General features: G+C 29.0%; 1 long non-coding RNA gene across 1 annotated transcript; it reads left to right on the forward strand.

Moving 5' to 3' along the window:
* Nucleotides 1-298: 298 nt before the first annotated feature.
* On the forward strand, nt 299-14,029 carry LOC145270412 (uncharacterized). Its single transcript, XR_013865347.1, has 3 exons — nt 299-451; nt 5,125-5,198; nt 9,660-14,029. It is a non-coding gene; the product is annotated as an uncharacterized LOC145270412 (long non-coding RNA).
* Nucleotides 14,030-15,950: the final 1,921 nt, after the last annotated feature.

Here is a 15,950-nt window from a genome sequence, read left to right on the forward strand (position 1 = left end):
TATATATATATATATATATATATATATAATCATAAATACACGCATATTTTTAAAGTGAAATTAAAGTTCAAAATCAATTCACTCAGAAGAAGTTTACTTACAAAACAGTAGAGTTAAGTTCCAAGATTAACTTTTTTGGCAATTAAAAAAGTTTTAACTCATTTGCAATTAAAAAAATACTTTTTAATTAATTTTTAATTTCAGTTTAAAAAAAAGCAAATTACAATAATTATAAAAGTTTTTTTTTCTTTTTTTAAAATAGTTGTCTATTTTGCATGTATTATGCCCCTTAGTCTTATGAGGTCCCTTGGCCGGACATTTTTCTTATAGGGTTTCCCCTGACTGGACACCGGCAGGTTGACCGGTGTTTTGTTCCCTAATTGTAATCAGCAGCCTTTCATGTCTCTGTCTTTTATCTTCTGTTGTCCTTCGCCGTTTTTAGTCATCTCCGGTAAGAAACATTATATATCTCCTGCTTAAAGACACTTTTTAAATAATTTTAACGTTATTATTATTTTTTAAATATTATTTCATCTTTACTACGAACTTTGTTTATTTTCTTTACCCACATGTCCGACCCGTTACTTTTAGCTGTGTTGTTCATTTCCTTACGCATACGACTCCGCATTTCCGCCCTACTTCTCGATTCTTAGCTTTTCTTTTTGTGTTCTCAACATTTTTCATTTTTCGTTTGCTTTGTTTCTTTCGTGTGTTTTTGTGAAAATATTGAATGAATACTGCTTATCGTAATTTATGGAATTAATTAGGTATGGGCAAATGAATGCTGATGCTCAAAACGTATAAACATTTTGACTTTTACTTAAAAAATCACCAAAACTCAGGAAATGAACTAATTTTAATGAAATTTTCAGTATTTATCAAATAATGATCGCGGAATATAAAGAATTATTATTTTTTTTTTTAAATCTGAGTGGAAATGTATTATTCTATTTAAACAAAAAATACTTTTACTAAAGTTATGGTTTTCAGTAATAAATAAAAAAAAATACTTTTACTAAAGTTATGGTTTTCAGTAATAAATAAAAAAAATACTTTTACTTAAGTTATTGTTTTACGTAATAAATATAAAAAATACTTTTACTAAAGTTATGGTTTTCAGTAATAAATAAAAAAATACTTTTACTAAAGTTATTGTTTTACGTAATAAATACAAATATACTTTTACTAAAGTTATGGTTTTCAGTAATAAATAAAAAAAATACTTTTACTAAAGTTATGGTTTTCAGTAATAAATAAAAAATACTTTTACTAAAGTTATTGTTTTCAGTAATAAATAAAAAAATACTTTTATTAAAGTTATGGTTTTCAGTAATAAATAAAAAATACTTTTACTAAAGTTATGGTTTTCAGTAATAAATAAAAAAATACTTTTACTAAAGTTATTGTTTTCAGTAATAAATATAAAAAATACTTTTACTAAAGTTATGGTTTTCAGTAATAAATAAAAAATACTTTTACTAAAGTTATTGTTTTCAGTAATAAATAAAAAAAATACTTTTATTAAAGTTATGGTTTTCAGTAATAAATAAAAAAATACTTTTACTAAAGTTATGGTTTTCAGTAATAAATAAAAAAATACTTTTACTAAAGTTATGGTTTTCAGTAATAAATAAAAAAAATACTTTTACTAAAGTTATTTTTTTCAGTAATAAATAAAAAATACTTTTACTAAAGTTATTGTTTTCAGTAATAAATAAAAAAATACTTTTACTAAAGTTATGGTTTTCAGTAATAAATAAAAAAAATACTTTTACTAAAGTTATTGTTTTCAGTAATAAATAAAAAATACTTTTATTAAAGTTATTGTTTTCAGTAATAAATAAAAAAATACTTTTACTAAAGTTATTGTTTTCAGTAATAAATAAAAAAATACTTTTACTAAAGTTATTGTTTTCAGTAATAAATAAAAAAAATACCTTTACTAAAGTTATTGTTTTCAGTAATAAATAAAAAATACTTTTACTAAAGTTATTGTTTTCAGTAATAAATATAAAAAATACTTTTACTAAAGTTATTGTTTTCAGTAATAAATAAAAAATACCTTTACTAAAGTTATTGTTTTCAGTAATAAATAAAAAAATACTTTTACTAAAGTTATTGTTTTCAGTAATAAATAAAAAAATACTTTTACTAAAGTTATGGTTTTCAGTAATAAATATAAAAATACTTTTACTAAAGTTATTGTTTTCAGTAATAAATAAAAAATACTTTTACTAAAGTTATTGTTTTCAGTAATAAATAAAAAATACTTTTACTAAAGTTATTGTTTTCAGTAATAAATATAAAAAATACTTTTACTAAAGTTATTGTTTTCAGTAATAAATAAAAAAATACTTTTACTAAAGTTATGGTTTTCAGTAATAAATATAAAAAATACTTTTACTAAAGTTATTGTTTTCAGTACTAAATAAAAAATCCTTTTACTAAAGTTATTTTTTTCAGTAATGAATATAAAAATACTTTTACTAAAGTTATTGTTTTCAGTAATAAATAATAAAAATACTTTTACTAAAGTTATTGTTTTCAGTAGTAAATAAAAAATACTTTTACTAAAGTTATTGTTTTCAGTAATGAATATAAAAAATACTTTTACTAAAGTTATTGTTTTCAGTAATAAATAATAAAAATACTTTTACTAAAGTTATTGTTTTCAGTAATAAATAAATAAATACTTTTACTAAAGTTATGGTTTTCAGTAATAAATAAAAAAAATACTTTTACTAAAGTTATTGTTTTCAGTAATAAATAAAAAAATACTTTTACTGAAGTTATTGTTTTCAGTAATAAATAAAAAAGATACTTTTACTAAAGTTATTGTTTTCAGTAATAAATAAAAAAAATACTTTTACTAAAGTTATTGTTTTCAGTAATAAATAAAAAAAATACTTTTACTAAAGTTATGGTTTTCAGTAATAAATAAAAAAATACTTTTACTAAAGTTATTGTTTTCAGTAATAAATAAAAAATACTTTTACTAAAGTTATGGTTTTCAGTAATAAATATAAAAAATACTTTTACTAAAGTTATGGTTTTCAGTAATAAATATAAAAATACTTTTACTAAAGTTATGGTTTTCAGTAATAAATAAAAAAATACTTTTACTAAAGTTATGGTTTTCAGTAATAAATAAAAAAAAATACTTTTACTAAAGTTATGGTTTTCAGTAATAAATAAAAAAATACTTTTACTAAAGTTAAGGTTTTCAGTAATAAATAAAAAATACTTTTACTAAAGTTATGGTTTTCAGTAATAAATAAAAAAATACTTTTACTAAAGTTATGGTTTTCAGTAATAAATAAAAAAAATACTTTTACTAAGGTTATTGTTTTCAGTAATAAACAAAAAGATACTTTTACTAAAGTTATTGTTTTCAGTAATAAATAAAAAATACTTTTACTAAAGTTATTGTTTTTAGTAATAAATAAAAAAAATACTTTTACTAAGGTTATTGTTTTCAGTAATAAATAAAAAAATACTTTTACTAAAGTTATGGTTTTCAGTAATAAATAAAAAATACTTTTACTAAAGTTATTGTTTTCAGTAATAAATAAAAAAAATACTTTTACTAAAGTTACGGTTTTCAGTAATAAATAAAAAACGCAAGAATTTATTTTTGCTTTTTTTTATATATAAATAAAGCATCGTAATTTGTAACAATAAAAATAATTTTTACAGAAACATTACGAAAAAAGACCTAAATTAATTAATTCGATATAACTCAAAGAAAAATGAATTTCCCGAACTACCAACATTACCATTGAATTAAACATTGTTTATTTAGTATTTTCACACAAACAAAAAACTTATAATAGCAAAAATATTTCTACTTTTTTTAAATTACAGATTTCGCTTAATTATGCAAGATTTTAATAATTTCCTTGCTCGAAAGAATGTGAAACTTTCGGTGTAACAAAATTTTTATATAATCTCGAACAGTAATTAAAAAAAAAATTAATTTAAAAACAGGAGCATAAAATAATTAAATTAAAAAAGGATAAAAATTGATACAAACGTTCAGAATATGAATGTATGGATGCACGTCTGGGGGAGGGGGGAGAAATCTACCTCCTTTTACTATCATGACTTCATTTTGAAACACCGTTTCGATTGGCGTAAAATTTGGGCCTACTTATAATCATGTTTACAAAATTTTAGTTTGTTACATTTTTGGTGAACGGTAAATTACTTGCAGTTTGAGGACTAATTAAGTTATTTTTGCTAAAACAAGGTGTTTTTTATTTAACTCAATATCTTAGGACTTTACTAATTATCTTTGAAATAGACCCAGAAAACTAATATTTATCATTTAAAGGATTTTTACAATGAATATATTTAACTTAAAAATTTAGCTGAAGTAGTTAGCTCGCAGTGAAAACATTTTTCATTTTTTTTAATGTGTACAAATATTTTCTTCTTTAGGAAATTAACTTTAATCTCTAATTTTTCAAATACCATCAAAAAAGTAGTCGGAAACCTACAAAAAAAAGAAGATAAATCGGCTTTCAAAACTAGCTCCCCCTATTTTTGCCCGCCATTTTTGCCTGTACCTAGTGTTAATTAAAAGGGTTAAAAATAGCAACAAATCGAACTTACTAGGGGAGATAATAACTTCCGCTGAATGCCGGAAAAATCCCAGTAAAAAAATGGCGTTTGGTAAATCGTTATTTGTATTTTAAACTAAATATTTTATCGTGGTTTATTTTCAATTTTGTTTTTCTGCGAACTTACTCTTCCGTTCGTCATCTTGAATGTTAACTTGAGCTTGTAAAGTCAATCACATTTGAAAATTGCTTCCTTTATAAAAGCAGATAAAGTTAATTGAAAGCAGATTATAAAACAAAAAACGTAAGTATTACTACATGAATTTAGTATTGATTTTTGCGCATTTGCAGAATACGTTAAAAATGTAAGGGAGATAACTACATTTACTAAACGAATAATCCTAATGAAAATGTTGATTTATCGTTGAAACTTTTCGCTGTCGATTGTTTCTTGTATTTAATATTGAGTTAAACATACAAACCAACTTCTTTATCGTTTACCAAAGAAAAAAATAATTTTATAAATTTTGTTTTTAACTGTTTCACAATCATCATCCATCAGAAGCAGCAGCAGTAGATATAAGCAAGAGTCAAACGTCACCGTCTTTGGTGCAATCATCAACCTACTCAAGTCAGGTGAGTTTAACTTATTTTTCTCACATTCTCTATATAAATTTAATGTAAAATAAACACCCACTTTCGGGTGTGCTAAAAACGAATATATACTTCATATCTGGCACAGAGAATTATTTTCATGATATGAGGAAATAACTTTTATAAAAAGTGGGGATCAATTCTCTATATAAATTTAATGCAAAATAAACACCCACTTTCTGACCACATAACACAACCTTCATAGGTTTTCGGGTATGCTGAAAACGAATATCACATTTAAATTTGTTGCAAACAAGTATGTATCTGGATATTAAACATTGTTATTCTTATTAGTGGTTGTCAATTCAGTATGCACTTGCACATACAGAATTGGTCACCGCTGATAACATTAGGAATTACATTGCTTAAACTAAACTAACTTGAAACACACATATGTATGCACTTGACCTAACCCTAACCCTAACCAACAAACCTTACAAATAACTTTGACTAAATTAAAAAATAATCATGATTCTTAAATTACAATATTACGGTTATCAATTTTTTTGATGAGGAATGATTCTTTGTATTATTTAGATTATTATGTGAAGAAAAGGATTAATGATTGCTCGAGAAGAGAAGGATCGGCATGCACTTACCTTGAATACTAACCATTGTTGTTAGCCACCCTTTTAAAGTTTTCTTAGTGCTGCGGATCATGTGATAGTTAATCATCTGATCCTTCCATTATATAAGAGGGGAAATTCCCTTGTCTTTTTTCCTTTCTCTTTCTTTCACTACAAGTTGATTTGGTTGCCGGCGATTGCATGTAAATCTCTTTCACTTTCGTCTGGTGAAGATATTACAAGATGGTTACGTCGCGGAAGGGGGCAATTCTTTTGCAACCTAAGGTAAGTGCATTGCTCCCTTCTCGTTCTGAGCAGTCATTGATTTTTTTCTGGAAATTAATTTTTTTCACAATTAAGACTACTGTTCTCATCTTGATTGTTATTTATTGTGCAAACATTGTAAAAATGAAATTTAAGATGATGAGAACAATAGTGTGAAGAATCCAATAATGGATTTCTGATTTAATTACGGGATTGTGATGATAGATATTTTAACTTTTTGTTTTGAAAAGTGAGGACGAGATAAAATGAAACTATTTTGTCTTTTGAGAGACATTAACTGTGATAGATGAAATGATTAGAATTATTATTAATGCGCTTTTCATAATTAATGCATCTTCTGCATTTGTCATGTGTTGTTCAGCTTGATTGAAAAATAGACAAGAAAAGCCGTTCTTTACATGGGGAGGTTAGGGTGTTTATAATGCGCTGGGGCAAATAATAATTTTATAAATTTTAAACGTTTTTCACTGTTTCAAAAGTTTAAAGTGAAAAACAAAAATGCCGGTGCACATGTAGAAGCGGTACCCCCCATGGGTTTTTATTTTCATATTTTTTTTCACTTTTTCATCGGATTATTATCGAATGATCACTAAGATTTTGTTTTCAATACTGACTTTTACTTAAAAAAAGGTCAATGTCTAAAATCATTCCAACTCCAATAATTCGTTTACAATGGTTGGTGTTGTTCATTATAAGCGATCTCCCTTAACCTTTACCACTACATTAGCTACTGATACTCTGATAAAATTGCTAATGAATCGACTGCTTATTTGTACAATCTCATATTCTAATCTTTGATTATTTCTAAAACCCATATGAACCCTTCATGTATGCAGATGCTGGTGTTTTAATGTAATTTTCTGTGCTAACCAACTATTGATGAAATATGGGCATCTTCCTCCAGACTACATACTCATCAAATAATCTTCCTCCAGACAATATGCTCATCAAATAATCTTCCTCCAGACTATATACTCATCAAATAATCTTCCATCAGACTATATACTCATCATCTTCCAGCACCTCTCCGTAGACTTCAAAGGGCGTGTCCCAGCATTTTTGAAAGGATGTAATTACCTATTTACTATCGTGGATGAGTACAGTCGATTTCCCTTTGCGTTCCCTTGCCGTGATTGTTCTTTGCAGACCGCAATCAAATACCTGATGAATATTTTTCTATTTTTGGACTCTCTGCTTTCATCCATGCTGATAGAGGAACATCGTTCTTGTCGGAGGAGTTCAGAAATTTCCTGACGCAACTTGGGGTTGGGTGCAGTAACACTACTGCATACAACCCAAGAGGAACCAGTCAGTGCAAGCGCTATAATGGCGTTATTTGGCACTCAATATTATTGGCCCTGGAATCTAAACAACTACTCCTTAGCGCTTGGCAGGACGTTCTGCCTGATGTTTTAAATTCTATTCGCTCCTTACTATGCACTAGTACAGATGCAACTCCCCACGAACGATTGTTCAAATTTGAAAGTCGCTCTTCTACTGGTACTGCCTTACCTGTTTGGCTCTGCAAACCTGGGGAGGTACTATTAAAACGGTTTGGCAACAGGAGCAAGTACGACCCTACACATGCGAGAATACGGCATAATGATAGCCGGGAGGATTCAGTGGTGCTAAGACATTTGGCTCGTTTTACGTGCTCTGAAGGACCACAGGTTCCTGCTAAGAATACTCGACCCGACCTGGCAAATGCAGACCCGGCCCATTTGATTGAAACAAATCCAGTTGATAATATACCTAATACAGAAAATATAGAGAATTTGCAGAGACCAGCCAGTCCTTCGAATATTGAACTGCTTCCATGCCGGTCTAGCCGAATCTGTAAACCAGTCCAGCGACTGGACTTATAAATAAAACACATCGCCACTTTCAAAGATAACTTTCTACTTCGAAAAAAAAATCTACACCTTGCAACCTCTTTTACTAATGGGGGAGATTGTTATATTTCCATTAAAGTAAAAGTTTCTATGTCACATGATTTTGCACACATTCCTTTTCCTTTTTAAAAGGGGTGAGTTTTTTCGTCTTCAACATTTCGTTACTAATAGTTCTTGCGTTTACTGCTGCTACCTGCTATTTGCTCTTATGTTTACTATTTGCTCTTACATTTATTATTGGCTGTAAAAGCCTAGTAAAGAGGTTTTGGTCTGTCTTCCATTCTTCGATAAAACACCACAACATCTTACCTCAATTTTCTTAAGCCAGTCGCAGTTTAGTATCAGACTTGTGTAAAGATTTTCGACTATATGTTTGTTAGGGTTTGCAGCAATCCCATAATATTTCTCTAAGGACTTCTTCAATTCTGCCCATATATTATATTGTTTTACATGAGTGTTTATAAAATGTCTGCCTGGACACTTTGTGGTTAGGAGCGCAATCTGATATTTCCCCTTATTTCACTGCTCTGGTCACCCTAAAATACTACTCTACATCACCCACTCAACTCCTGTAAACTTATTGATCTTGTTTCTGATTCCACTGTTTTTAATGATAAAATTTAAAATCGGGAAGAACTTTGGACGCAAGTTAAAGAGAAGTTGGATGCCCTTTCACGGGAGTATTGTTGAAGACTAATTCAAGTAATGTCCAAAAGATTGCAGGTTGTGAAATTGCAGAAGAGCTACACTACTTAATATTAAGTAAATTGTGTTCCTGTTGTATCTGTGATGCAGTAATGTTCTAAAATTATATTAAAATACAATTTTCCATAATGCAGAGTTTTTTATGCCTTCTCGATTTGAAGTTATTTTTTAAATTGACGTGAACACTAGGATACTTTAATTAAAAGTCAAATATGAGCAGGTAAAATATAGAGAAATAAAAGATGAATTAAATGAGGTATAGGTTTTTTAAACTGTTACATTAAATTTAGTATAATTTGCAATTTTTGAAAAATGACAAGTGCAGATTTTTTGTGCCACTATATATATATATATATATATATATATATATATATATATATATATATATATATATATATATATATATGGTGTTGATCTATAGTAAAATGTAGTGACAACGTCTAGTAACAAAAATGTTCCTACATTTCATACTAGGATTCTCTGCAAGGACTCGTGGTGCTGTGATTAAAGTACATGGTAAAATTCAGTTGTAAGTTACAAACTCGTGAACGCTGAAGTTTCAATCATCAGTCAGTGAGATTCAAAATAGAAATTTAATTTTTTTACTCAGTCATTGTTAAATAAAGAATTTCATTCAAGATTCTGCACAGATTTTTAATTTCAAGAGAAAGATTCCCAATTTCGATAAAATACCCCTGAATAAGATCGGAGGTAACAGAGAAACGTTGTGAAAATAACACCGAAGATGAGAATACTATTTTGAAGAATTCAAAAAATATGAATAATCAATCCTCATCTCTACAATGAAGAAACGTAAAGATTTATATTTAAATATTTGTAAATAGAAATTTTGTCACTAAAATAAAGAAACATTAATATATTTAATAGGTTGTTTAGATATTTTAAATTAAAATCAAAATAAAAAATTCAATATTACCACATGAAATATAATTTTTCAAATAATATAATTTTTCAAATTTATTTTATATTTCCAGGTTTCGTATCAATGAAAAAAAATCATTAATTGATAAGAATGGCATTTCTTCTTTGGTGATTTAGAAAGGTTAAATATTTTCATATATATTTTCTTAATAAAAATGTACAAGCCTTCCTATCTCATACACTACATTGCATATACATTTTGTTGAATCAGATGCAATCACACATGGCTGACAAGCCCTATTCTTGTGAAGTATGTGGTTCTTCTTTTGTACAGAAATCACATTTATTGAGGCATATGAAAACACATACAGGAGAGAAACCACATTCTTGTGAAGTATGTGGTTCTTCTTTTGCACAGAAGTCAGATTTGTTGCGTCATATGAAAACACATACAGGGGAAAAACCATATTCTTGTGAAGTATGTGATTCTTCTTTTGCAGAGAAGGCAACTTTGTTGAGTCATATGAAAAGACATACAGGAGAGAAACCACATTCTTGTGAAGTATGTGGTTCTTGTTTTGCATGGAAGTCAAATTTGTTAAGTCATTTGAAAACACATACGGGAGAAAAACCACATTCTTGTGAAGTATGTGATTCTCATTTTGCACGGAAGTCAAATTTGTTGAGTCATATGAAAACCCATACGGGAGAGAAACCACATTGTTGTGAAGTATGTGGTTCTTCTTTTACACGGAAGTCACATTTGCTGCATCATATGAACACACATACGGGAGACAAACCACATTGTTGTGAAGTATGTGGTGCTTCTTTTGTATTGAAGACATATTTGTTGAGACATATACATACACATACTGGAGAAAAACCACATTCTTGTGAAGTATGTGGTTTTTCTTTTGCACAGAGATCAACTTTGCTGGGTCATATAGCAACACATACAGGAGAGAAACCACATTGTTGTGAAGTATGTGGTTCTTCTTTTGCACGGAAGTCAAATTTGTTGAGTCATATGAAAACACATATAGGAGAGAAACCACATTTTTGTGAAGTATGTGGTTCTTCTTTTGCACGGAAGTCACATTTGTTGCATCATATGAAAACACATACGGGAGACAAACCACATTGTTGTGAAGTATGTGGTAATTCTTATGCATGGAAATCAAGTTTGTTGCATCATATAAAAACACATACGGGAGACAAACCACATTGTTGTGAAGTATGCGGTTCTTCTTTTGCAGTGAAAACAAATTTGTTGCGTCATATGAAAATCCATACGGGAGAGAAGCCATATTCTTGTGAAGTATGTGGTTCTTCTTTTGCACGGAAGTCAAATTTATTCAATCACATGAAAACACATATGGGAGAAAAACCACATTCTTGTGGAGTATGTGATTCTTCTTTTGCACGGAAGTCACATTTGTTGCGACATATGAAAACACATAGGGGAGAGAAATCACATTCTTGTTAAATATTTCGTTATTGTTTTACACAGAAATACAATTACTTGCATCATATTAAAACACATATGGGAGACAAAACGCATTATTGAGCAATTAGTTTTTTTTGCAGAAGTCAGATTTTTGGTCGTCATGAAACTGAAATCTTAGAGAAATATTAATCATACCAGTTATTCTAGGTGCCACAGGGCTTATGAAGAAGAACCTGAAGTCCTACCTAACTAATACTAACTAATATTCCTGGTGAACCAAGTGCAAAATAGATCCACAGAACTGCGCTTAAGGGAACGGCAAAGATACTAAAAAGAGCTCTGGGTTGGTTTCAATAAAAAGCAGGGCAATGTTGGCAGCTTGTTTGGCTGCCCCATACTCAGCGTTAAAATCTTCAAAGGAAGAAAATAAAAAGAAACATTATCTGATTATCTTCCAAAATGCATACCTCAATTTTATACCAGTCTCATGAATCAAGAGAAATATCTCTATCACGAAAATGGCCAACATTTTAATCAAGTCCGTTTTACAAAAGTATGCTATGAACATTTTTTTAAATGATGTTTAGAAAATTGAAAAAAAATGAGCAAAACAATATCGTCATGGAAGACAAAACAACTTTAAATCAACATTCAAATATCTAAGTATTTCATATAGAGTTTAAGTGTGAGCCCAAGCAAAGGAGCCCATTGATTTACGATAAATTTTACTGAAGAAAATGAAACAAAAAGACAAAAATGTGTTAAATATACTAACTGACCTAATAAAAAAATCCTAAGAAATATTTAGACACAATGCTTAGAAGATCAAACTTTAGCAATGAATTGATAATATCTATAAATTGTCCCTCGGATATGAATTCATATCGGAATAAAATTAATTGTAACAGGAGGATTTCTTCAAACTTAAATGTCTGGGTAAGCTAACTATTTATACGGTTATTCTGTTGTCAAAACTTCCAAGTTGAGTTGCACATGCCTACGTATGTTGCATGCCTTCTTCTTACTCACCCATCCACATCAAGAACTAAAATTATAAAAAATTTTAAAAACAATATTTTTGTTATGTGCGTGAATATCTTGTGTGAAACAAACTGATTTTCTCACGCAAAAACTTGCGAAAAGAATATGATACTTTGATTATGTATATATTCTCGTGTAAATTTTTAAAACCACCTGAAAGAACAGTTTTTTATGCTGAGATCACGTTTTAAGATGTTTTACTTTTTTAAAACTTAATACATCTTAATAATGGGTAACAATTTTAGTCTCTATTTTATGTTACTTTGAACACGCCCACATGCTAGACATGTAAGCTTCAATTTTCTTTACAAAGTAAAATAAGAAAAAATGAAAATATTTTTTGTAATGTAGCTCTTCTGTTTTATGAAATCAGCTTTAGACAAACATGCAAACACAAAATTGTACTGTTTGATTTTATGAATGTTTTTATTGTTTGGCATCCAGTAGTATGCTCCATTCAATGTGAAAACTAAAATGATAAAATTTTGAAAAAGTTTAAAACCATATTCTTGTGTAAAAACTCATACAAAAACGATAGAAAATATTTTGATCATTTGATTATGTTAATAATTTTCTTTTAAAAACAAAGTTTTTATTCTCATGTAAATTTTTAAAACCACCCAAAAGAACATAATCTTTATGCAGAGGTCATGTTTTAACAGTTTTTTACTTTTATTTTTAAATTTAATAAATAAATAAAACGTCTATTTTATATCGAATATTCATATCTAAATGTCTATTAAAGGTGTTAACCTTTTATCATTGTTGTTTTCATAAAAAATGTTTATTGCGCAAAATATGTTAAATACGAGTGACATTCAATATGTAATTACTTTGGCCAACTTCCGTTTATCTTATAGAGTAGAAATCTTGCGTATGTAATGATTTATATCTCTATGGGTCATGTGGCAAATGACAGCTCTGAACTAATTGTTCTTGATTTACAAGTGTTTGAAATAAGTTAAATGTATAATGGAACCCTTCAAGTGTCATGCAATGATAAGTTGTTTTATTTGAAATCACGCACACCACAGGGAACTTGATAAACTTTCTTGAGGACAGAATGGCATGTTTATTTTATAGACGATCCCACCCTCATGTGTTGGTGATTGAGATTGAAGCAAATGGTCGCAAGTAAAGAGACGCACACCACAAGAAACTCGATAGCCTGTTTATGTTATAGACGATCCCATCCTCATGTGTTGGTGATTGAGAGTGAAGCAAATGATTGCAAGAGACGAAACATACTGATATATGATAGTGAATAAATGTAGATTTATTTACATAAATATTCATGTGACGAAATGAATATAGAGTTCATTGAGAAAAGAATAAGGAATTAACGTTACTTGTGAATTATTTTTATGAGAGACTAGGCTGGTTAGTCAGGAGAACTGGTTGGCTGGCCATGCCAACTGGAGAGCGTTTTGTCACATGTTGACTGGTTTAGGGTTCAGCAAAAAAGATTGAAATATAAAGAATAGGAAGTGACTTGGCTGTGTCGCTTTCTAGTTACCAGAGTTAAAGGGCGATAACCGAGTTAGCTTTGGAATTTCAATCCCCACAAATTAAAAAAAAACGATGTCACATATTATTTTTAAAACGTTGTCATTGTGAATTCCAATATATCGTGAAATCTGTCGCAGTAGCACCTAGATCTGTTTTCCCTCTGTCTGTCATTGATGATGCAACTCTCAACTATGGCACGACTACCTTTTTTGAAGATCTATTCTTGACTATTCGCCAAAAGATCATGATTAGTGCTGGATCTGTTGAAACTATCTGATGGATTCCTAGATTGCTGACAATTTTTCAGAAGCAAAAGCGCATTAAATACCATACTGTACCTAAGCAATATTCATTCTAGATGTGTTAAATCGACTTCCACAATTTACAGGAGTTAATTATGCTTCAATTTTCAGGAAATCAAATAAAGTTATCAAAATCAAGAAACGGGGCATGATCAGTAAATATTCCCCCTGCAAGATATCACTTCGATCCACAACACACTATGTATGAGATTAGAAACGCAGACGAACATGAAATTCTCTCCTATGCATTTTGCAATACCTTGCATTATCCGATTTTATAAAGGAAATAAATTAAACATTAATGTAATATCTTGCATTATCCGATTTTTACTTATGCAAGCCAAAAATTTAATTTTGAACGGAAAGTGTTTTCCAAATGATATATCTTGATTAGTGACTTTCCGCATGTTCTAAAAAACTGTCTTCAGAGATGCATTAAACAATGCTAGAAATATGTAAATTTTGTGTTAAATCATTTCCTAACTTAATTCTTTTGTTAAAGGAGCAAAAACAAGAAATAAAGTTAACCCAATGTTAGAATAGACGCTTGCATTTATTTAACTTTGGATTAATAGATTTATTTTGCATTTTTGTTTTTTCATGTAATTTGGCGTTAAAATTATTTTCAATTTTTCGATGACCATTGTTAGATTAGCTGAGAAAAAATACATTATGATGTGCATATTAATTATAAAAGAAATACATTAAACGTTAATGCATATTATGGTCAGTAAGTAAGTGCTAATTAAAAGATAAACATAATTTTTAAATGAAAAATTGAGGAAAACAATTTTACAATTTTCTAAGGATATAATAGTTATTTTATATTTTATTATTTTAGTAATGTTTCTTTCTAAAATATCGTGGTACAGAAAGCAGACTCTCATTTATGTGTAAGAATATGTGCATGAGATAAAGGCGTGTAGTTGAGTTATTGTAGATTCTTTTTCGCCTTTTGCCTCCTCCAGCCAAGTGCAGAGAAAGGGTAGTTTGGCACATGTTCTTGGGTATTTCGGCTCAACAAGCTTGAGAAATTTGCAGAAATCTGTGTTAATCAGGGTTCTAGATATATAGGCTTAGTTATTTAACTTAATGTTCAACAAAAGCTCGTACAGAGTCAATAAAGATTTGTTGGTTTTAAAGGTTTTATTTAAAGAGAAATTGTTCACGGGAGGAAAGACCAATATCTAATTAACTAATTATTTCATAATCAGTTTTTCTTTGTTAGTCTTAAGGACAGGAACTGAGAGATGTAGACATCTTGCTTGTCTCGCTTCATGAATCAGGCTGCATGGAAACTCTTCTATCCTCAAACATGTGAGATACTTCTTTGCCATATGTGACAATTTCATTTCTTATGCGTTTATCTAGGGAACGAAACTTAAATCACACCATCCACAGCACGGCATATTTCATTTGCCGACATGTACGATCTAACCCTTGCTAAAATGTATACGATTTAACAAAATTGTTATTAAAGTTCCAATATATATAACAAGTAGAGTGTATTTTTTCTAGTTTAAAACAATTGTCAAAGGTTATGAATATTTTGAGTTAAGACGTTATTGCGAGAACAAGTTTTTGGAAATTATGATGGGAATTACTCACCACAACAAAGTATATGTCGGTAGCATGCTAAGTTTATTCTGCAATCCTTAAATATAGCCCGCTCATCCATACACCAAATAAAATTTAACCATATTAAGAAACTTATTGGTAATAATTTTGTGATAGACTGATTCATCATTTATAGCTAATATATAGTTAAAACATTCTAGTTTTCAAATAGGGAAAAATACACGCTACTAACACAAATTAAGATCTTAAAATGGCAAAGTAATCCAGCTGCAAACAGCATAAGTACCCTCGCCATACTTCACACCATAAGTAATATAAAATTTGTTATCCGAAATAAGTAGACAATGCCTGGGATAATGGATTAATGAAACAAAACATACTTGACTTTGACTGTCACCAATCGCCTATTATAACTATTGCTAATACCTTAAGGAAACGTTTACTGTGGAATGTGAACGAGACTTCGCTGGTATGTTTTTCAGGCTAGCATGTTCTTCCATTTGAGCGCTGACTTTTCAAATCCCTCT

This window comes from Euprymna scolopes, chromosome 46, assembly GCF_053919585.1.
Source record: "Euprymna scolopes isolate OS-2025 chromosome 46, ASM5391958v1, whole genome shotgun sequence".
Taxonomy (NCBI): Eukaryota; Metazoa; Mollusca; class Cephalopoda; order Sepiida; family Sepiolidae; genus Euprymna; species Euprymna scolopes.